This window comes from Sinohyriopsis cumingii, chromosome 5 (assembly GCF_028554795.1).
Source record: "Sinohyriopsis cumingii isolate HCF-2022 chromosome 5, ASM2855479v2, whole genome shotgun sequence".
Classification (NCBI taxonomy): Eukaryota; Metazoa; Mollusca; class Bivalvia; order Unionida; family Unionidae; genus Sinohyriopsis; species Sinohyriopsis cumingii.
In genome coordinates, this window is record NC_142965.1 from 109,404,431 (window position 1) to 109,430,341 (window position 25,911).

At 37.4% G+C, this 25,911-nt stretch overlaps 1 protein-coding gene across 3 annotated transcripts in view; it reads left to right on the forward strand.

Annotated features, from left to right (window-relative positions):
* The window catches only part of LOC149799970 (alpha-mannosidase 2x-like), an 89,105-nt gene that overhangs the window by 44,095 nt on the left and 19,099 nt on the right, over window positions 1–25,911 (forward strand). The window contains exon 2 of one of the 3 annotated variants that reach the window (XM_089959490.1): window positions 10,910–11,071. The exons of 1 other annotated variant lie outside the window; for it this stretch is intronic. The gene's annotated coding sequence lies outside the window, so the exon portion shown is untranslated. The remainder of the gene's footprint in view (window positions 1–10,909; window positions 11,072–25,911) is intronic. One more of the 3 variants, XM_089959491.1, reaches the window with a different exon arrangement.

The window sequence follows — 25,911 nt, forward strand, 5'->3', positions numbered from 1 at the left end:
ATGTCAGTTGAAAATTGGGTAATTACTTAACTATTAATTAAATAGTCTACAATGTTTAAAAAAATCTTTCTTCACGCACAACCAGAGATCACCAATATAGCTATTCAGAAAGCGCTAAGAAAAAAATTCAATGTAATTGACATGTCAACCAATGTTGTTAAATATTGTTTTCGGCAAACGTCAAATAGTCTTGAGAACATGTAACAATTGGAACAACTAAACGACTTGACAGAAAATACCGTAGATATTCCGATGGCATATTTGCCGGGTTATGCCGAGATGTAGCGATTGAAAGCGATGTTTAAAAAGATTCATTCAGTGAAAGAACCAATCGCAGAAGCAATCCCGAAGAAATCGCACTTACTACGAAGTAGACCTTAAGTTTATCTTTGGAATGGTTGCCTGTGTGTGGAAGACACGAAGCAACGGATAAACCTTTTGCAAAATTGACCCTAGAGAATCAGTAAGGTTGCTTAAATGGTAATGGATGAAAGTTGTGGAGCGTCTTCTTTACAGTGGTGTGAGTTACTGAATGCGCAGATAGTATTGGCAAATTAGATCGGAGACATCGAGGGGTCATATTGTCAACTGAGAGACTTATTTACCTATGTGTTAATTGGTGAGCGTACACATGATTAGTTTACTCCGGAATCAAGTGCCTGTGCGCGGAAGAAATACTTATTTCAAAATGTATTCATATAGCTTAGGATGTCGAAAACTTCTCTAAAGGCAAACTATCTTAAGATAAAAGAAGACTGCATGTTTGAACATTTCTTAAGGCGTTGACAAGTGCGAATCGTTGGTGAAATTTTATAAGTGCAGTGTGTGAGCAAAAGCACTCCGAATGAGGAAGTAGAGTCAATAAATTTAAATCTTTTATTGTTTATTAGCGTTTCCATACATCTTCACTTCCTAGGGTATGTCCTCCTTTACGATTCTTAAATCTCAGTACAAATACACCCATTTTCTGGAGTGTCCTTTTCTTTTCAAAGTTGAAATATGGCATCCCAGTTGTTTCTCCAACCGTCTCGTAGTAACTGGTGTAAAACAAGTAATTTAATTTTATTTGTTTTCAGACCGAAAATGGACAAGATCCACTATTAATTTTGAATTATGAGCTATCAGTTGTCATCATAGGGTGGGTGTGAGTGTATTATAGTCAAAACACCACGTAAGGCAAGTGGAAAAATATACATTATTAACTTAAAAAGATATAATCTACATGTGCAGGTACAATTTGAAGGAATTTATGGAAGTTTGATTTAGTGGCGTTAATCTGCCAAATGAATGGAATGTCAAATATTTGGCAGTTAAACTGAGCTATATCGTTTCAATGAATCATAAAGGTTTATTAAAGAAGCCCAGAAGATGCTGTAAGCATTCTCCAAAACAAATTCAGAACAAATTGATCAGTTGATGAAGCTTGGATAGACTTTAGAAAAAGAGCAAAATAAATTGGGACATATTTTTGATACAAATAAAAAAAAAAGTACAAAAGAAGAACAACTCGCTCTCTACGTCGGAAGCGAGTGATGTTTTTGATGAGGTCAGTGAGGTAGATGTTCAAGATCAAGCTAATTAAACAAATTCGAATTCGGTGATCTTCAGAGGAGATACGAAAGGTATTACACGAACTCAGAAGAGGACAGAGGCAGGTACCTGAAACAACGTTATGAAACTGTTGCTAAAAGCGACGAAGCAAAAACGACTGATGAAATTTACCAGCCCTCCAGGAAATTTGATTCAATTGCATATAAGCGCACAAAGTCTGACTAACGGATAATTTGAGATTAAGGATGAATCATTTGGGCTGATGCGCGTATGTATAAGGAGCTTCGAGGCATTGGGACGCAATAAATGCAAAGCTTTATGCCTCAGAACATATGAATTGTGTGGCAGAACATGCCATTATGGGCACTGTAAATCACACACGCCAATATTACGTGACAGTCTACGTGCACTACCCTGCCTTAACTGTTGCTTCGGAGTCAAATCACGTAATCAACTTTGCCAGTATTGTGGATCTGTTCGTGAGTGCTACTAAACGCGCAGAAATAAATAAAAAACTCCATACACATGTTTCTGCCAAAGCACAAGCAGATATCACAACACAAAATAACAATTAACAGAAACAGATGAAATAATACACAGGATCTGAAGCGATTACCGTTTCTGATCCTGATAAATTAAAACACAAATAAAATTAAATAAAATAAAACAAGCCATTTACTAAATGTTCCGAAAAGAAAGATGCTTCACCCTCTCCATAGTATAATTATGACGTCTTTGTCACAGCTAAAACAGCTCTCATGGCAGCATGGAATATACATACCACGTGATACATACATACCACGTTATATGAGAAAAATCAGGCATAATTGAATTATTGAGACCAATATTTGGACTAAATCCACAACTGTTACCACCATCATCACCACCTGTTACCACTGCATCAGCAACAGCAACAATCAGCAACAAAATAACGGCAAATCAGCTGAAACAATTTGCGCGTGAACATAATATCCGAGTGCCCAGAGGTGCAAGAAATGCTGTCAACACTTGCGGCGTTAGATGAGTATCAACAAAACCATTGTCGTCTCACATCTGCTATTACTTCTGAAGCGGCTAATTATGTTCGTGCAAAAATACAGCAATCACAAGTACCGGAATCTAAATTTCAAACTCGTAGCGGTGAATCGGAAAATCACGTGACAGTTATCCGTCCCACTTACACGCCAGGCAAAGACTCTCGACAATAGCCGACAAATAGGATTCCTGGAATCGTAACTGTTACAAAACTTTGTCGCGCTGGGCTTAAAGCAGACATTGTCCTCATCACTCATCTGGTTATGCAGCTTAGTTGTGACAAGGATGGACTTAAAATTACTACACCATGGATTCACTGTGGTGCCCACGTGATTTTGAACCGCAAAAGTATTAGCGCCCTCAGTGATGAAATTGGCAGAGGAATCGAAAAACTCTTGAAACGCTACAGAAATACACTAATGCAGGATCGAGATGGACTCTCGAAAGATGTTGCCAAAGAGACATCCATCTCTCGCCCTGTCACCCGCTTCGTGGATCCAGTTACATAACAACACCAAACTAGATACCCCAAGACCAGTTATAAACGTAAAAACTATTTTGACAACAGATGCTTGGAATGGGCAGTTTTGTGGGCGATTTATCCAGCTTGTAATCATTAAGACATGCCTCCAAAATATAAGTAACACAGCTGTCATTCTCTCTCTCCATGGAAAGAGCAGACGAACTGAGATGGATTTGTTGTTGCTGAGTGAAATGAAATAATCAAAATAGAACTGATATCACACTACGTATGGATACAGCATCTTACTCGACTACTTAACCTACACAGGAAGAACAAGGGAAAGAAATATCCATGAAAACGTTTGACGCATTTATTTAACACTCGAGAACTGCTCACCAGTCATGACTTTTACAGAGACAGTATCAGTGGAACATCACAGCGCACAATCATGCGAGATCCTGGTAAAACAATGTCATATTTACTGCAATATAACGAAAGATGAAAGTCCGTATATCATCTAAACCGACTTTGAATGCCTGAATTTGTTTGTGGCAGACACGAATGCAATAAATACATAAATGCGCCTGATATCGATCGAACTGTGCAAGTCGCTCAACAAATATCCATACTGAATTTGTTATGCAGCAGTTCAATGTCATGGAAAAACAGGGCCGCCAGTGTATTCGTCAGCAGCTCTACTCACCAGCAGACATAATTATGACTAGTGATACAATTTGTGCGTTTTCCACAGCCAACGCATTTGAGAGAAACTTTTCGTTGAAAAGCAAAGTCCTGTCGCTCATAAGGAGCAAAGCCTATCTAAAAGTAAAGGGCAAGACATTTCCATTGATGAAACTAAAAATATAACGTTCCAAAGTTCGTGACCACAGTCACATTTATGGTGCGTACAGAGGTGCCGCACACAACACATGTAATTTGCAAGTGAGAATTTATCCCAAAGTAAACCAAAATCCCCGTGTTGGTTCAGTACCGGCGTGGGTATGATGACCACTTAAAAACGCAAGCATTAGTCACGGCATAAAAATCACCAATAAGCGTGATCCACAAGAACACGGAAAAATAAATTACACATTTGTCTTTTCGTCAGATAATGTTACCATCTGGCATAATGTTGAATTTCCTACAGGTGCGTACGATATTACTTCGATAAATGATGAGGTCCGACGTAGAATTTCGTTATTGACTTACATGGACTCTAAAATTTTTATTCGTGAACTTGACCCTACACTTAGCTCCGTTATCGCCAATGAGTCTGGTTAACACTAGACAGTCGTCGTTGAGAAAAGTTCTTAGTTGGCTGAAAATTCGTCCTGAGAGTATGCACATCTTGCATGCAGGACCTAAAGAGTCTGGATATCTTATCGGGTCTGACAGTGTGAGAACTAATTCAGCTACACTGATCAATTTAACCTGTGACACCATTAGTGGTAGTTATGTAAGCAGGTGCAAAACGACAGGCGTAGTTTTACAGGATTACATTATTTTGTTTGGGCTCTCGAAAAGTCAATGATGGCTTGATGGATAGAAAAATATCTCAGGAGTAAAACAAGCCATATAGTATGGTCGTATGCCATTAAAGACGCAAATAGCAGAAGGAAATCGAGGGTTGTGGGTGGAGCGAAGTATTTCGAAGTTCCCTACCTTCTCTCATATATTATGATAGAGAGGATCCTATGTCAGAACGGGTCATGGGGGTAATCTAAGGTATTTTTGTCACTCTGTATGATTTTTCCCTTCAAATGATTGTTTTTTTTTTCTTAACATCAAGCTCGCGTCGAGCACCTGTGGTGAAAAAAGTTGACTTGATACCGATCACGCCCTTATGCACCTGTGTATCTTCCATGCCGTAATAATCGGCTGACACATATACGTTTTTTTCTATTTGTCCATGGTGGATCGAGACCGGTACGTTGCGGAATGTAACATTGACGATAGAACTGTACATCAGAGATCGAACTGACACGTAAAAATATAAGAATACCAATGCGTGCACTCATGAAACCAGTTCACATAGTTAACGCGAGGAAATCTGCGTACATAACATTATGGAACTTGATTTTGGGTAGTTATTCGTAAATTAGCTGCGAGTGCACCAAAAGTACTCACAGACTTATCATCGCGATCATCGCGCATAGCACCCATTACTAAATAAGTTTCAATGCGAGTTGTGGATAGTATTAAAAGTGCTACTGTGGATCAAGTAAAACAACTGGGCGATTAATAACACGAACACCATCAAAGACGGTTCCAGTTACATTACCATCTACAACAGAACAATGCCGGCTGCAGTTAGAAGAATGATTAACGAGGCAGCTCAGCAGCGATTGTCAGAAATCTCTGAATGGGGAGGTGATTTGCACGGTTTTAAAGAAAATCAATAAAGTATAGTATCTGAATGATGGCCCAGTTCAAAGATATTTTTGATCCAGCATTTGACATGTAAACGCATGTATTAGTGGATCGAAACAAGCTAGTTTTTGAGTATTAGGAGTATCTAATTAGTTATAAATATAAATGCAAATGCAAGACACATCTAAGTTTTTCCTTCCATGTGAGTTTTTTTTTTCAAGTTGAGGGAGAACTGGTACAGAATGACGGTAGCTACTATTATCCTACCAATAGCACAACTGCATTTGTTAACGATGTAATCATGGTGTTGTTCAGCCGTTCACATTATTCCATTGATGGAAAGGAAATCAAATCAGTTTTAGACAAAGTTGATGTCGCCACAGCAATTACTGAACTTGCCAGATATAGCGATGATTACAAGAGAACAGCTGGTCCAACAATGATGTTTATGAAGGATACATCTGATAATGCGGATTCTCAACAATACTCAATTATGCGACCTAGAAACTTTGCAGGCAGTGTTCATGTAGATATAGTTGTGGGATGTAACGGCACTTGCAATGGTGGATTTGCTCAGCGTCAGGACAATATCATGGAATCTTACTGCGATTTTCATGTGTGATTTCTCTCAGCCATATGTTTGTTTTTTGCAGAGATATTCGCATGGTTATTTTTAAAGTCAAACACACAGCTGCATTAACCAGCAAAAATAACCACAATGATACAGTTTGGCTTGGTGCAGCAGCTGCTGAGGGTAGAGTTGTATTAAAACCAGTAACATTGTGGATGCCTGTGTTATCCTCTTCACTTTCCACAGAAACACGTTTGTTATCATTTATGCAGTCGGGAACCAATTCAACATTGTCATTTCTCTCACATACTATGGACGCACACCCACCAACTGCTATTGTGGAACAGTTTACTTGACAAATAAGTGCCCAACATGGTCTTACTACGCCAAAGCATGTGCTTGTGGTGTTGCAACTTATAAATCGTGATAACATCCTAGCTCATAGCAAAATGATATTTCACTACTTAGAACTAACTGAAGTTTCTTTGCAGTGAAACCGTCATCAAGAACCTTCTGAAGAAATTGGCTTAACTTTACAACCATTCATACTGCACGTGCGAATCACAATCAGTGGTCATAATGGACCGACATTAAAACATCGACACTAGTTAGAAGATTTCCCAACATGACCTCATGACAATGTACCCAATTTATTACTTTTCACTGGAACACCTGGCCTTGTTCAGACTGTCCCATATGGGTTCATCTTGTTATTTATCTGTTGCGTGCACTGGAGCGTTCACCAACACCACAAGCACGTACTGATTTCAAATTAAAGTACGTAAGACATTATTACTCTTCTCGACTACACGGTGCTGATGTGGATATGAGCATATTTACCACCAAAGCGGATGTGGCTGAGTTTACTACTGGTGTTGTTGTTGGTGCTTATCCTGGTGAGCTTGTGATTTGTGAGGATGAAACTGGCAAACCTAAAACATCAAACGTAGGCATTCAATAAATAATTGTCAAGCTCAAAAGGCGCTGTGGCAAAGAACGTGGCTGAAGTCACTGAAAACGCTAGAAACAGAGACAGCAGCGTTTTATTTGAGTTCATCAAAAAGTATTTTGATGATGCTAATATTCCATAAAGACAATACATCCAAAAGAAGAAATTGCTTACGTTCCCGCATCACCACGTGTGGTAAGTTCATCTACAGTATACACATTACAGATCAGAAAAGGAAATATAGTACTTCATCGTAATAAAATAATAAATGGTCAAATTATTTTTGGTGATGTAAATGGTTTTGACGATCCTAATTCTAGCACCTTAACAGCGCGCGTGTCTGAATCGTATTTGTTTACTATATCTGGTTATTATAATGAATTTAGACAAGTAACACCATTAATGAATAATCAGCCCGGTGAACACGTAACGAACCCGACACCGGTGCTCAAAAATCTTTTGTATATACGACATCAATGTCATTAATAGCCAAAGATAAAATTAAGTTTGAAGCATTGCACGTCTATCCCATACGACAACTTAACATTCTTTGGCGTTTCTGTTTAAGACTAAATTTTATCATTTTTATATAATAATGGATTCTGACCGTGGTGTTGTGCTTGCGGAGTTTACCCATGGGGTGCTATACCAATTAACAGCGGATGCATTTTGATCATAATTATGTTCCACGTGTCGACGAATATCTACGTCATAGTGGTGTTACCAGGCCCTCGCATATAATAAAGGATAATAAAGTTAAGCATCAAATAGACCGTGATCGTTGGAACCACCCTGATGTACTTATACGAGGCCGGCTTAATGTTATATCATTAGTACGTGAAAGCACCGAAGCGTTGACTGCATCACCAGATGCAAAAGCACTCCGGCATTGTTTTTACAATGGCTAAGTAGTATTCACCGGTTTATTTACCCCAGTTGCATTTGCCATCCAATATTTTAAACCAACATTGACTCAGCTAAGAAAATAAAGGACTGTTATTCAACAAGGACGTACTTTTCTGTGTAACAGTTATTGGACAAAGACGATCGTTAGCTGTAACAGGTTCTGGCGTAATCGGAAATGGATAATCACAGACAGTTACGAGAACAAATAAGAAGCAATGCGGATTTACAGGAAGACAAAGTCCAATAAAAATCCGAAGTATTGATTGAAAACACATTAGCTGCTAACCAGCACATTCCATCGTTTGCCTGGGTCTGCTCGTGGTATGTGTGTGTTGATCGCAACCATATGCATGCCTGGGTAAGTAAACTCTATAGGATTTTCCTTTATAGAACCAAACATAGTGATATCCATGGCTGGTGCTTTGCCCCCACTTGGAGTTCTTTGTGGTTCTTCGATCAAACCTTCTCCCTTATTCGTAACTTCACTTCAGCTTGAATCGTATGAGAAGGGTTTATGCAGCTCAGTTGGTATAGCCTCATACTTGCAGTCCAAAGGTCGCGTGTTCGATACCTTCACATGGTGTCTTCGAGAAATGCAGGTAGCTTTTCTGTAATTCTGTAATGGCAAATATATTTTATGTAAAATATATTTGTATTAATGCAAGCGGTTTTTTAAATAACTGCATGCAGCATGTGTTCACCACCACCCTCTCTCTCCATATGTATAAATTCTTTGCAACATACTGTTTGTTTCGACTCGAAAAACTTGTTCAACGAAAGGCCATCTTTTAAGGGCGGGTGTGTTTGTATTTTTTTATTGTTTTTTTTTTCTTCTTCTTTTCGTCATGAACTTGCAATACCCGTGCGGACAGAGTTGAAATATCAGTTGTCTGTAAAGGTAAGCGCCCTAGACCACTCGGCCAACCGGGGCCAAAGAGAAGGATGGCAAGGTGACTCTGTCAATGTGGTTATGTGAGAAAGCTTGCCAGTAGCTTCCCGTGGGTTGATGATTTTTCCTCCACCAGATAAACTAGCCGCCATGTATGGCCTAACATGTGCTGAAAAAATAGCGTTAAGATCAAAACAACAACAGAGCATAGACTTGTAATACAAGGGTTGCGGGCCCAGTTCTTCCCATGCTGTCCTTGGGAAATGTCTTTAATTTTCATTTGCTCGGCGTGATATAGTCGCATGAATAGTACGAATTGACTAGTCATCGGAATAGAAGTGATTTCAGACAACGGGAAGTTTGGAATGACGAGATTACAAAAGACAAATTGCTTATGTAACATATTTTTAAATATTGTATTGTATATGGTCACAACAGAAGTCAAATCGAAGCGAGATATGAGCACCGAGTTTTGAGATCGTAACATGGTGTATACAGGAGGTGGTTCAGGTGCTTGGCTGCTTGCAGAAGGGAACTCAGCAAAAATTCACTCATCTCGTGTATGTATGTATGTAGGTACGTAGGCAGGCAGGCAGGGATGTCACGGGATGGATTGTTGTTGTTGTTGTTGTTGGGTTTAACGCCATCTATCAGCACAAAATAGGTTATACATGGCGGCCAGTATTAATGATGGAGGAAAAATTCGGAAAGAACCACGGACCCGCGAGAAGCTACTCGCAAGCTTTCTCGCATACTTACATAGGCCGAACACGAGACTCGAACCCACGCAGACAGAGGTGAGATGGCAGTGATTCGTAACGGTGATAACTTTAGACCACTCGCCTACTCGGGGCCCCGGATGGATGTATGGATGGATGGGACTTGACAGTCATTAACTTGAATTCGCTCACAAGAGAAGATATTTTTATGATTGTAAACATGCAAGTGTAGACCAGAGTTAGTATTATTTTGCTTGTTCATACCCTCATCTCTTTGAAATTGGCGATGGGGTGGGCATGGCATTTTCTCCAATGTTGCATTCTTTACAATAAAGTCACAGTACGAATCAAACTTTCCAAAGATAGCGGTTTTAATGACAAACACATTTAAATAAAATATATTGTCTGTACTAGTGCAATCTGTTGTTTCTAAGATACTAAATTCTACATTTTAATTGAGTGAATGTTTTTGGATTTCTCAAAGACACACGTATGTACAATAAAATGAACTGCATGTAACATTGCATGGCTGATATGATTTGTGAGTTATCCCTGCAGATGTGTGTAAAGACTACGCGTAAATGCACAGATTTCTAAAATTTGTATTTGAAATTCTCTCTCTCTCTCTCTCTTGCTCTGTGTGTGTGTGTGTATATATATATATATATATATATATATATATATATATATATATATATATATATATACTCTCACACACACACGCACACTGCAAATTTCTTAGTACAGCTTAAGACTCTTTGAAATTTTCATCTCGAGAATATAAATAGACTGAGATGTAGAGACACCTGTTTATTTTCAAGCAATCTACATAATTTCCCAATGTCATGGTATATCAGAAAGATGACTTTCCCCCACTATATATATATATATATATATATATATATATATATATATATATATATATATATATATATATATATGCCACAATGAAGAAGTATAACATGGGTCAAAAGGTAATCAATACCATCAAGCAGCTGTACGCCAAGGCGAGAGAGAGAGAGAGAGAGAGAGAGAGAGAGAGAGAGAGAGAGAGAGAGAGAGCAACGAATGAACGAACGAATAAAACAACCACTCAAGACTTGCAGTATATGAGACTGCATACAATTGTGTGGTGCATTAGGGGGCTTGAAAGAAAATCAGGAATACACACATTCAAATATATGCAGACCACGTGTTGGTCAGCGGAGTTATATTTTAGCATAGCTTATATTATCGGGAAAATATAAATCTTTCTGTGTCTGTGAACTGCTGTAAGAAAATGTATTGAGGAGAACGCTTGTGAAAATGCATTATATTTGAAGTTTTTAGGCATGAGAGAGAGAGAGGGAGAACTATTCCCCCTACACACGCACTGATCCGTTAAGATACCACGTCGCTCGCATTAAAATCATATACTGAGTAGATGAGTATATACAGTGTCGTTCTGTTCCGCCAGGGGGACACCAGCAGTAAATATCGAACTACTTCAGGCTTTGCGACACGTTGAAACAGTAACTGAACAGGGAATATTTACTGATGATCGGAAGAAAGCATTGTTTCCGGGACGAAAGTATGAACAGTAAGGAATGTTTCTTCATTTCCATGACTGTCCGTAAATGTGAGTAACAATTTGATGTTTAGGGCATACATATTGGTTGTAGTTTGAAACGTGAAATCGTGGATAACATACAACAGGGGATATCAATACAAAACTCGCTCCATTCTATGCACCCTTATGCACAGGGGCTCGTATCGTTGCTTACAATTGACTTGTCATACATGTACTATAATAATAACTACATGCTACGATACGAGCCACTGTGCCCTTATGCAGGTCCACAGTTTATATCTAATGGGTGGCAGATGTATGAGTTTCTTTCAAACCCCAACCACCTTTGGACCTTACTATGGACTGTATACAGGAACATGTTTGTATTTATAAGCAATCATGATTGATTAGGAGTTGTTTTTAGCAAAGGAGCCCCAAAACCAGTACCATTAGTACAAAAACGTTCTACTTGGACTGTTCTGCCACAGGGGTTTGTTACAAAGAAATTTAGGAGTATCCGTCAATGAACCAAGGGATGTGGTTGGGGGTCTAACCTCTAACAATATAACACTTGTTACAGGTTAGACCCCCCTCCACCATCCCTTGATTCATTGACGGATACACCTAATTTTCTTTGTACCGACCCCCTGTGGTTCTCCTTGCTGCTAAAAGAAATGCTATCTTTAGCTGATGGTGTTTTTCTTTTCATTGGTTTCTGCAGGGATTTGCAATGCCAGAAGCGTGCACGTATTGCCACTCAGTGGTTGTTGGTTGTTGAAAGTTTTGCATCCTTGTTAATTACAGTCTGTGTGTGTGATTTAGATTTTCAACATAGTTTTAACAAGTTTAGTCATATAACTATACTGTCTGCAGTGTGGTATTTTATAGTGATGTTTCACACTGGGGCAACATGTAACGTCATGTTCCACCATGTTACATTATCCTGACACCAGGATATATCGCTACGATGTTTACAGTGTGACGGTTTATAGTGATATCTGGCACTGGGGCATCTTGCCACAGACATGTAGCATCATGCCCCACCCAGTCACATTATCCTGACATTAGGGTAACCAGTCCTTACACTAACCTCTTAATGCTGCAAAGCAGCTGCTGGTACCATTTTCATAAGTCTTTGATATACGAGTCAGTAAGGTTTTGTAACCATTATTGATTGTAAATTCATTTCCTATTTACCAAAATGGAGAATAATTTTTCTGAGGATATAACCATGTCTGTAAGAGCAAAACCTAGCATTTCATTGACATAAACCAACAAAACATAAACTGTATAAAAGTGTGATCTAGTACAAACTGGATTGAATGTCATTTGCTGTGATGTCACAATGGAAACAGCATGTCTTGAAATTAATTTGTAGTCCCCTCTTATTTGTTATGATAGACCCAATATCCCCTTTTTTTGTTTTATCCAGATCAGTATCTGGTCACCATTTTAAAAGTCCCGTAGGGATTAGCAGGAATTTGTCTGGAAGGTTTCATTGAGGACACTTACAGTGCAGAGCCTTCAGCAATCAGGATTAGCATTAAATTTTAGAAAATCAGTTAATATTAATTTCATTTGCATAAATGAGTCTGCATAACAACATTGACACACTTTACAGAGAGCAAGCATTAAAGACAATGCATAGAACGGCTGCTTTTATGAATGATAAGTAGGTCAGGTAATCTATTTATGGCAGAAATATTATTGTAATTGTTGAACGGTAATTAGATTTTGCTGATCCAGTCACTGCAAGTGCGAGTAAATTTTACTCACCATTTATGACTCCATGAGACCTTTCACGTTGTTTGAATGAGCCAATCATAGCTTTTCATTCATGCACAGTTTCTTATCATTCATAAAATGGGCACTTTCATTGATGTAAAGAAGGTTTTGACGTTGTGTTGTTGATGACATATTTTTGTTAATGCATGCTCTTGAGAAAAAAAAGAGGAAATCTCAGGACAGGATGCCACAGATGGCAATGGAAAAATTGGCTTGTGACGATGATGCTGGACAGGTTAATACCATAAGAGTTTCTTCCCTTGCACATTTCTTCAACTTAGACTTACATACTATTGAGATAAATCTTGCATGTCAAATTTCTTGTGAATAAAATTGTTTGCAAAAAAATCTGTTGGTGCAGCTGCTGTGGATTTACTCTAAGAATGGTGGCATACAAATAGTTCCAAAAAGTTCTGAAAACTGCCTAGATTGGCATCACATGGACTAGTCAATATGTATTCCTTTATAGAATTCCTATTGGCATATTTAAAAAAATGTATGTTGCAGTTTTGATTCTGCACCAGTCTGTGATTAACAACCAAAATGAAACTGTTGTAACACAAAGCCTGTATTCCCAGCTTTTACCAATACAGAACAATAAACATAGTCATGCTCCTAGATTTGTATGAGCAAATATGGCGGTAGGCTGCTTTGTTTCTTATTCACTTTGCTGAAATTTGAATATACAGGCATCAGAACTAGTGCAATACAGTTGCCTTTGGTGCAATCAAAGCTGTTTCAAGTGCAATTTTGTTCATTCAGTCACAGTAAAAATTAAATTTAGATTGTCCATTTTTCAGTTATGAATTAAAAAAACTATTCATCAATTTTATACATAAAATGCTCTTATGGGACCTTCATTGTAAAGTGGACAGCATCATCAGTGACAACATGGCTTCATTTGTCAGTGATTTTTGGATTTTTCCACTATATAGATGGAGTGCATCCTTTTTATGTTTTGAACTTTACTAGACATTTATTAAATGCCTTTAGAGTGTGTGTGTTTTTTATTTTTAATGTAGGTTTAATTTTTTTTATCGCTAAGATATCTGCACTGTGACAGCTTATATTGATGTATTGCACAGGGGCACCATACCACAGACATGTAGCATCATGTCCCACCCAGTCACATTATCCTGACACCAATCTTTCCAGTCATAACACTAACCTCTTATTGCTGAGCGCCAAATGAGGCAGCTGTTAATACGATTCTTATAAGTCTTTGGTATGACTCGGCCAAGGATCTGGCCTGCAACCTACTGCAACTGAGGCAGATGTTCTAAGCACTAGGCCACAGGAGTAGTCAAATAGCTTTAGTAATTTAGTGAGTAGACTCAGTTCAACTGTGGCAGTATCTTCAAAACACATGTTATGTGCTGATAACGAGCTCATGATGAGACTTAATGGTGCCTTTTTACACTCCTTACCAATTTGTAAACTTTTTTCTTCAGAGAAGCTATCATATTACCCAAATGAAAGCACTTAAAATATATTTATTTTCTTTCATTTCATGTGCAGAATTAGACGTTGTAATCAGTGCCCATGAATGGGCAGCAATATATGACAAATTACCTCCCACCCACCTAAACTGTCTTGTGAATTCAATTTACATTCAGTCTATATTCTCCAGTTACTTGTGTTCAGCTCCTTAATACCCAAGTGTATTTAAATAAAGCCTTTATTTACTCCTTGTGAGTGGGCATTACCTATATTGAAAAGAAACCTACATATGACCACTCAGTACTTTGAGATTATCATGGGTTTTTTTTGTATTCAATCCCATTCATGTGGAACTGTAGTCATACAAGTACATGTAGTTATCTGTCATTCTGTACAATCATGGGATCTTTTGCAAGTGGGCAGCACCTTTATTAGGTATTAAAAGTACCACTTGTCCAATATCTGCTTCATTATTCTGGTTTTTAGATATAGATTCTAGATTTCCCTGTATTTTGTTGATTTTCATACACATGATGATAAACTATGATAGAAAAGTATGGGTTGATAACTCTTTTAATGATATTAATACCTCCGTACTTGATTTTTGTAATTTGAATTCCTTATATGTGTTGTAGTCAGACATTATAAATTAATTTAAGTTCATTATGTCTGATTGTTCTTAAGTGAAGAATGTTCATTTTTAATACAGTATGATGAATTACATTCAGCATTTACTGGTGAATAGCACTTCTTGTTGGCTTAAAACATCTTAACCATTTTTGTACCCTAATTATAATCCATTTTGTATCGACCATTATTTAATCCAGTGCTGTCTCACTTGGGGAAATTTAAGAATCTGTACTTGTCATTATCTTATTTACTGTAAGTTGCTAAATTTCCACAAATTTTAGCAAAGAAGAGCATCTTCTAAAGTGTCCACTATTCCACATATCCAGTCTATAGTGTTCCAAAAGTACCTTACAGTTCCAGATAATATGATGTAAACAGGCTTTCATTGCCAGCTATAATCAAAAGATAGGAGCATGCTTTTATAGGGGGTGGGGTGTTCTTTTTTAATATTAGACTAATTTATATATAATTTTTCCCCACTCCCCCCCCCCAATCAAAACAAGGAAGTTACTTAAACATAGTGTCATTTACCATCACCACTCTCCCATTACAGGAGATATGTAACATGCTTGTAAAAAGTAATTATAATTCAAGGGTGATAACTCTTTTTAATTTTTGTATATATATTGACCTTAGGGAATTGTATGTGTGCCTTTTGAAAACAATGTCGGTTTTTTTTTTCATGAAAGAAAAACATAATTTCACTTGAGATTTACTCAGTAATACAGTAGTCCTGTTAGTAAAAATCAGGTTAACAATTAACACTTGTGTATAACATTTGGTCTGTGATAAAACTTGAATCTTACCAAATCTTCTAATTAGACAATAAAAAGTAGTTCATACATGAATAAAGAAATTTTACCATGTATGATATTAATTGCAGTCATACTGGTAAGAAGAAAAATTTAAGGGGTGTGAACATTTTATAGGCAGGGTATCCAGGTTTGACTTCGAGTAATAATGGAAATCTAACATTTTTTTGCTCTTTGCAAGGAAGTTTCTTTACTCCAAAATCTTTCCCCCAAAAAAACTGTCCCAACTGGGGCATTTGGAACATATTTCATTCTGTTCATATACTTAATTCAGAGTAAATCCCCTATTTATATGATATCGCCTGCTCTAGCAGAAGCAAAGTACAATTATTACTCATACGTCAATAGTATCAACGATAGTTAATTGTACAGCTGAAATATATATATTTCAGTATAATGATATATACCTAACCATTGCAGATATGGCACTCATATTTAGGTCTCTCCAATAATGAATTTGGTTTTGGGCTGTCCATTCATCACTCTGATTGTCACACTATAACTTGTATTTAAGCTGTCTAACTACTAAGTCAGACAAAATCAGACTGGATATTTATATATCTTGAGTGGGTTTAAATACCTGATTTGGTTCCGGTAGCTGACCTTATTTTTCAAAATATTCATACATATTTTAAAAACTTTTCAGTCTCAAACATTTTTGCAAATGGAATTTGATGTCATATTTATACTGAAATGACCTGATTATACTTTAATGCCCTTTTGATCATTTTTCATCTTTGACGCATTTATTAATATGTAGGACTTCTATATTTTTTTATACATAAACCTTGTAAGGAAGATGAAGCTTGAGGTAGACTGCTTTAGTAGGCATATTTTGTAATATATTGATGTTCTTATTAGAATTTAAAGTCCATGTAGCAGTTTCATCCATTTTTTAAAAACTAATCTTGAACTTTCGGACCAAAACCTTATTTTCATTTACACTGAAACAAGGTGTAAACAAAACTATATTTAGCCAAAGAAGGCCAGGTCATATAGTTTAATATATTTAGTAGGTACTATGATATGTTTAGGTTATGGTGGCTCTGTAGTTTTAATTTTAGAAAGTGACTTATATTTTAAGAACAATCATGGTAATCGTATTGGTAGACAAATAAATTGTGGCAATGATGTAATATGCTGATAACGTGCATAGGTTTTCCTTTCCATTCCAGCAACCTTTTTCCAGTTTATATGCATTTAGTAACATTTTGAATATAGCTTTGTTTTTAAACCAAAGATTCCCAGCTCAATTTTTATGATATGCATATTTAGATGACTTTATTAGATTTCATGTTATTGTAGCAGTTTTTCACATACTTCTAGGCACAAAACATATCCCTTTGACCTGTTCAATCAGGGATTTGATTGCCACAATAGTGTTATGTATATCTATGTTTTGTGCTGAACTTTTATCCTTGATTGTAGATTGTACTTTAAGATAATAGTCATTTAAAAACACGTTGGCAGCTTTTTGAGTTCAGCATATTCTAGAAGCAAACTTGTTTCCAGTTTGATTGAATTTTCCAATTAGAAATGGTCAGTTTTCCACAGTCTGTTGCATCATAGGTCAAGTGACAGTTTATGTAAAACTATAGTTTTTTTTTGAACAAAGTATTTAATCCTCTTTTGTGTCATTCTTTGGGAATATGTGATCAGAGTTTGCAGTTTTGTTCAGGTATAATTTGAGATTGTACTAAAACACTATTATTTGATTATTGAGAACTCATTCAAAGGCATTCTCGATTATGTCATTGTTGTACATCAGAGCATTCGATACTGTTGGAATTCATTCAAAACATTTTATACTTTAAGACTTGTGAAAAATTTGGGATTATTTGGGCTTAATTCACAATACTGTCTTTTAAATTTTCACTTTGCGTTATAGGGAAATAAATTGTTTGTTAGTTTTACTTAAATTGTTTTGTTTCACTTCTTTTGTTCAGTTATATGGTTTAAGATTACTGAATCGTAACACTGCTAAGAATAGTCCCTTTAATAAACCATGCTAGATTTTTCCTTTCCGCGTATTATGCACCAGTATAACAGAATTATATTTTAGTGTGGGGAGGGTAGAGATATATTTTGTCTTTCAAAAACAAATTCCTTTATTTCTACCAAAGCTTAAGTACTAAACAATGAATGCATTAAAAAGCATCCAAATTTTATGTGTGGTCCATTTCAAAATCTTGGTTTTACATATATCGATTTTTCTGCATCGAGCTGGCTTGTACATGTAGTCACTTTGCATGCATGCATATCCACACAAACACATTTCTCCTAAGCCCTATAGGTGGCGCTATACAGTTTCGCATTATGCATAGGGTTAGGAATTTAAAGAAAAAGAATGTCCCCGGCTTTCCTCACTGGTTATACTGGCTATTTAAAAAAGACCTTGTATATCTTAGGTCTAATGCAAAGAACCTTTAATTCCCTTTATTTTGGTGTATGATTGATGGGTGTACTATGGGTTATAGAGTATACAGCTTGGCCTTACTTCAAATGTGCACCTTTCAAAAAAGTGCTAGCTCTACTTGGTCATTTTCACTTCCTGAACTTCAGAGGTAAATTGTATAAAAAAAGAGCCGATAACTTTTTTTACATTTTATATATTTGGTAATTCATTCATTGCACTTTCAGAAGCTGGTATTGTCTAGTCTGGCAAAATTCATATTCCCTATTTTAATAGCTGCTATGTATAGTGTACTTTAGACTAATTCAGACTGATTTTTTAACACAAGGGAGCAGTCATTTTAGTTAGCAGTGTGCTTAAATCATGTAAAATTTCCAAAAGTACAGTGTCCAAAAGAAATATAATCCACATTACATTAATGTAGCATAGAGGTATGCAAACATTCTCTCCACTGTGCATGTTTTAAATGCGAACTACTTCACCTTACATACGTCACTCTCTCAAAAGTACATATTATCTGGTGAGCGCCACCATATCGGTTACAGTAATCCACATTTCATAAGCGCTTGGCTATGTTTTATGTTTTCTTTGGTACGAAACTCTTTCGTAGGACAGTGCTTTCAAAACTTACACTGGCATTGACTTTGCATGTCCCTCTGCGTGTGTGTGTGTGATTTAGATTTTTAACGTAGCTTTAACAATTTTCCAGTCATATCGCTACGATGTCTGCAGTCTGGCAGTTTAAAGTGATGTCTAGCACTGGGGCACCACGCCGCAGACATGTCACATGATGTCCTACCCTGTCATATTATCCTGACACCAGGCCGACCAGTCCTGACACTAACCTCTTAAGGCTGAGTGCCTAGCGAGGCAGCTGTTAGTGCCATTTTTGTAAGTCTTTGGTACGAGTCGGCCGAGGTTCGAACCCACGACCTCCCACATCTGGAGCGAACGCTCTAACCACTAGGTCACCGGAGCGGTGCATGTCCCTGTGTATTTAGTAGATTCGTTGTAATGCGCCCCACCCCTTCCTAAATTTATAGCTGTATCATCACTAGGGTATGTGGCTACGTTTCCAAAACTGAAGTTTGCAGTGACTTGTCATGCCCCAGTGACTGTAAAGTTTGACTAGAGAGTTGCTCCACCCTTCATAGGGAAAACAATTGCGCCATCACTAGGGTCTACGTTTCATGTGCCATATGCTTGTCTATATTTTGACGTTATATATATATATATATATATATATATATATATATATATATATATATATATATCACATACATTTCAAATAACATGGCATTTAAAAGGTGTTGGTATAAAGCATATTGATATACCAGTATTATTGGTATATCGAATTGTGATCCGCCCATGGCGCAATGATACGAATATATAAGCATTATTTCAACTGCAGATCAGTGATGAATTTGCAATCATTAATCATTAATGAAATGAAAATAACGATGAAAAGTATTAATAGTCCCCATTTTCTAAATGAATTTAACATGGTACACAATTTCATCGCAATCCTTTCTTTTTTCCGTTGCCCACTCTTCTATCATGCATAAGGGGTAACGCAGAAATATGGAGTGAGCGAGAGAGAAAAACAATGAATCCCATAGTCTCTCTTAATTTGTCTTTTTGTTGGTGTTTGTTTTTAAATTCCAATACAAGATTTCAACAGCAAAGTACTTGCTGACTCTCTCTCTCTCTATGTGTCTCGTTTGATGTCACTTTTGCACACAAACGTCATCTCAAAACCCATTGTCAAATATTATGTCCACGTTATTTGTAACATATACATGTATGTATGTATGCATGTATTAAGATAATTTAGATCTCATTAGGTTGCAAGGAACATTTTTTGTACACAAATTTAATGTTGCATACACCTCCCTAATATAAAATAAAAAGATGATGCACCTTACCCCCAAATTTATACATACACTTTTCATGTCCGGATGCCATTTTTGAGAACAATGATGCGCACAGCGCAAACACATGCTCTTTCACTGTGATAATTTTGAGAAACATCGTGTACTTAAGAGCTTGATGCAGTTCAAAATAGTTGTTATTTAGGCAGTTTTTGAGATATTCTACTTGCATTGAGCCTACGTGTCTACTGCTAAAAGTGGTTAGCTATGCTTCCTAGCCGACTGCTGGTATTACACCGGATACATTCTGTGCAGTGACTACATGAGGTGTACATGCCTCACATCGGATTCAAGAACAACACAAGCCGGAAAGACAAGATTCACACATATATCAATATAGTTAATCATTACACATTAATAGTTCAAAAAGTCACACCATAGCCTTAAGTTAAGAAATTTGACAGGTGTCAATTTAAGAAACTATCCCTTGCGCACCTTAAAAGGTTTTCATGCACGGTTTTCGCCATGGGGTGATGCTAACGGCTTTCCATGCATGCTTCAGCAATTTAAAAAAGTAAAATTAATAGATCTATACATAAGTGTTATATTCTGATAGGGAATAATACTAACAAGTGAGTATTATGAAGGATTTAATGCCACGTGTCAAAAGAAGAGGGATTTTACTTACCATCTGCATACCAAGGTCAGTCGCAATAAATGCATTAATTAGTAGCGAGTGTCCTATAGCCAAAAATGATCAGAGGGTGACAACTTCAGTATTAAATACGGCCCGGTCCGGCCAAGTTGGTCTTTGGTACCAGTAATGTCAGAAAAAAAAAGCGGAGATATACTTGTTGGTCTACAGAGCTGCGTGCCCTTTATTTTTTTTTAAATATTTTTTTAACTTATTCCCCCAGTAAAACATTTACAACACGAATGCAGCATTGGATTTAAAGGTTCACTGATAATTTTCGTCAGTAAATGCATTTGGTTCATACTAGTACATAGAGGGGACCTGGGTGGCCGAGTGATCTAAGGCGCTTGCCTTTATAGATTACTGACATCTCACATGTGTCCGCGTGGCTTCGAGTCTCTGGCTCGGCCAACGTGGGTATGTGAGAAAGCTAGTTCTGGTTTTTTCCTCCACCAGCTATAACCATCGCCGTGTATAATCTATCATGTGCTGTAAAATGGCGTTAAACCGACTACGTCAGTACATATACATTCCGAGCTCGTCCGCTAATCGGTCATTTGGTGTACATTAGATACGATATTACGTACATGTACTTACGAGAGAATGACAGGTTTAGGTCGAAGTTGTTTGCAATTGCAACATGCACAATGGAGATAATGTTGGCATATCTATCTTAATATATATAGTACTTGCGGAATTGTACATGGTCTGTGCACGCACCTAACCAAAATGCCTGCTCCGGTGTGCTTGAAAAAATCAGCTTGAATTAGTCTAAAGTACACAATATCTGTAGCAGTTATTAACACAGGGAAAACGAATTAGTTATTAAATAGGGTAAACGAATTTTACCAGCAATACCAGCTAACAAACCAAACCAGCAATGAATGAATTACAAAATATCTAAAAAGTACAGTATTACCCTTTACTCTCATTTGTGCATCAGATATCCCCCAAATTTTAATTTGACTCCAAGTTCTGTCGCTAAGGTTTGGTTGTTGTTTTACTAAGACTGTCCCCCACTTTTGACAATAATGAAACTTTTATTTTCAATCTTGCACTTCTAAAGGAAACACTGAAGTAAAAAAAAAAAAAAAAAAAAACAGAGTTATCAGCTCTTCTTTAAAAACTACAGTTTACATTTTAAGTTAAGGAAGTGAACCGCTCCTGTGGGCTATTGGTTAGAGCGTCAGCCTCGGATGTGGATGGTCGCGGGTTCGAACCCCGGTCGAGTCATACCAAAGACTTATAAAAATGGTACTAGCAGCTGTCTCGCTTGGCGATTAGCATTAAGAGATTAGTGTTAGGACTGGTCGGCCTGGTGTCAGGATAATATGACTGGGCGAGACATGATGCCACATGTCTGCGGCATTATGCCTATATGCTAGACATCATTTTAAACCGCCACACTGCATGAATCTGTCATCGTAGCCATATGCCTCAGTTGTTAAAGGTATGTTCGAGTCCAAGGCTCGGCTAACGTGGGTACGTGGGAAAGCCTGCCAGTAGCTTCTCGTGGGTCGGTGGTTCTTTCCTGGGTTTTCCAGGGTTCTTCCTCCACCAGTTATACTGGCCGCCATATATGGCCTATCTTGTGCTGAAAAATGGCGTTAAACCCTAGAACAACAACAACAACAACAGTTGTTAAAGCTATGTTACAAATCCAAGTCACACAGCAACATGAGTAAATACCCTTGTATTGTTGTAACACGTTTAGCGGCAGTTCTAAATAGGTCATGGGCAACCATAATATTCCTACATATTTGACTTGCTATACATGTCAAGTTATAAGTAAACAGAAGGTTAAAACCCGGACACTTCTTTAAAAATTGCACTCAAAGTCTGCGCATGCTGAAATATTTCAGTTGATACATTTATCTTGTAACTTATTTGGTACACGTTTATAAATATGCACGAGGGGGAGCAAAATTCGTTCACGTTTCTGAAAGTTCTAGCTGTATTGGTGCACTTTCTTATTGGTGGTCTGTGCGCATCTCCGGTGGCCTAAGTGGTTAGAGCGTCAGTCTCGAATGCGGGAAGTCGCGGGTTCGAACCCCGGCCGAGTCATACCAAAGACTTATAAAAATGGTACTAGCAGCTGCTTCACATGGCGCTTAGCATTAAGAGGTTAGCGTTAGGACTGGTCGGCCTGGATAATGTGTCTAGGTGGGACATGATGATACATATCTTTGGCATAATGTCTCAGTGCTAGACATCACTATAAACTCACCACTGTAGACATCATACCGATAAAACTAAAATTTGTTAAAGCTATGTTAAAAATCCAACACACACACTCTCTCACACACACGCACACACTATTTTACGTTGGTAAAATTGGAGAAAACTCCTAATATTGCTTTACATCAAGTAATATTTATCTTGAATTAAAACTTTCAACAGTGCCTAAGTTAAAAGGGAAAGATTATTAAGTTCCAAGATGAGTTATGTGAAAAAATATTCTTTAAGATCGTCATTGTTTAGCAGTGACTGGGTAAACCTAGTACCTGCGTTGCAGAAGTGCAGTGGGTTCGAGTCTCGGGCTCGGCCAATGTGGGTATGTGAGAAAGCTTACCGGTAGCTTCTCGTGGGTCGGTGTTTCTTTCCGGGTTTTCCCAAGATCTTCCTCCGCCATTAATACTGGCCGCCATGTAAAGTCTCTCTTGTGCTGAAAAATGGTGTTAAACCCTATAACAACAACAACAACAGAAGTGCAGTTTTTCTCATGTTAACGTTGGCCAGTTTAAAGCTGCATAAATCTAATAACTTCCGTGTCAAAACGAATCAGTGATTGGAGATATGAATATATTCTGTAAGCATATTCTATTTCATGTAGTACTGATATTAATACTTAAACCATTCAGATTTTCTGAGAACAAGATATTAATGGCAACACAGTAAAACTCCAAAAGATACATCGCATTCATAGTCGTCTATTGCACTAATCCAACAGCCCCGTGAAATAAAAGTATGCTGCATGACACGAAAATCGATATATGAAATGGTGAAATTTAATGTAAAAAAAACTACAACATAATCACTCTCATTCAAGTAATATTCTCTCTCTCTCTCTCTCTCTCTCTCTCTCTCTCTCTCTCTCTCTCACACACACACACAGAACAATCATAACGATTTTCGCAATCATTACTTCTTTAAGTGACGTATGACTGATATAACGACAACGCATATGGCGATATTGCTGGAAAAAAAAACTGATTTAATGATATTTCTTTATTGCAACACATTTTTGTATTGATCGCTCTGGTGGCCATGTGGTTAGAGCGTCCGTTTCGGATGCATGAGGTTGTGGGTTCGATCCCCGGTCGAGTCATACCAGATACTTACAAAAACGATACTAACAGCTGCGTCGCTTGGCGCTCAACATTAAGAGGTTGGTGTTAGGGCTAGTCGTCCTGGTGTCAGGATAATGTGACTGGATGGGATATCATGCTACATGTCTGCGGCATGATGCGCCAGTGCTAGACATAATTATAAACTGTCACACATATCACATCTTAGTGATATGGCTGAAAAATGTATAAAGCTACGTTTAAAAAAAAAATCAAAATCACACACACACACACACACACACACACACATTTTTGTATTGCTGTGATCTCTGCCATCTTTAAATTTTCAATCAATGTCGCCCACTGAATGGTGTTTACCTAACCTCGCGTGCGCCGCATCATATTTATCATGTGCTACTACCCAAGTGCATTAGTCCGAGTTTCCTCTGACCCTTGTCACCCCATTTTTTTATATTTGGATATTTATGTTGGACTGTAGGGTCAAAGTCAATTCCCTATCGAAAAGTTGGAATTCGCCGACACCATTTGGTGTCGGTATGGGATAGCCGCTTATTAGCGGCCTAGCAAACTTGAACAACCTTTCATCGAGATAAACCGCATGAAATTGATATGAATATGATCTATTTTCTATTTAAAAAATCGTGAGCACAGCATTCGTCATGTCTTTAATCCGCTGACAGACGAGACGAAAGTACGTCGTTGCTGAAATTTGACCTGGATCTGGCCATTAGCATCATGAGTCACATGACTATACAAATCTCGCAACCAACATGACAATGACATCCGAGGTCATATAGTCACCTGATATCGACAATAAACAAATTTTCAAAGTTGTTGTACATAGAATTTGGACATATTATATAGAAGTATTATTATATTATTATATAGACTTAATGTTTGTAAATGAATATAATGCACACTTAATTCTCAATATATTTATTCAGAGAACAACGACGAGAAACCTGTTGGTATCACAGTATGTAACGATAAATGTCCCGTGTTCAAATTTATACCCAGGACCAGAGGTGTGTACAACATTGGTTAGAGTAATAATGTGGATGGACAAAATTCACAATGTTATATACCTGTTGTTTTTTATATATTAAAAATACCATATATACTCTGTACTGGCTTATAAATAGAGTCCAATTACATGCGAGACTAATATGCCAGCATGTTAGGTCTGTGTTGGTTCTACCGATTGGTCCTGCTAAAATGCACAGAGCCAAATATGCCGGCACATTATTTGGGTCTCTGCAACTCTTAGTTGGATCCACCTTACAAAGGGTCCAGACGATACGCTTTTTATGCTTGTGTGAGATTGTTTTTCATGATAAATAGCAGCAATGTTTCCAACTTTTCTACATGAATTTTAGGTTTTCATATTTTTATTCGACTCCAAAGAACTAAAATGTGAACCTTGATGGATGTCAATTTATAATTATAATTTCACAAACAAATTCATGAACAAACCTTTGATTTCTAATTAAATGCCAAAATTTCTAAATAAAATAACTAAAATTCCTAAATATATCATATTCTAACAAATATTTGTGAATATATAGCTGAATGAACGAATGATTTCTTTTGCACATCGAGCCGTTTCCATCGTTTCCACCCCCACCCCACCCATTATTTATTGGGGATGTGCACATGGCCGAGTGGGTTAGGGCGCTGGTGCATGTGGGTCACATGTGCTTGACGCGTGCTTAATATTAGAGGGAGGAAAAAAAGTAACCTCATGGGAAAAAATAATGGCGAGTGACAAAATTAGCTCAGATTTCCCCGATGACCTGTTCTGGTTTAGGACCCCATCTATCATGCTGTAGAAGAGACAAGGTAAGTAACTTCCAAAAACTTCATTCCACGCCTAACCCTCGATCTCCTTCTGCTGTTTCCGTCTTTGAAGGCACACTACCATAATCTGCGACTTGTTTGAATCCTGAGATATTTTTG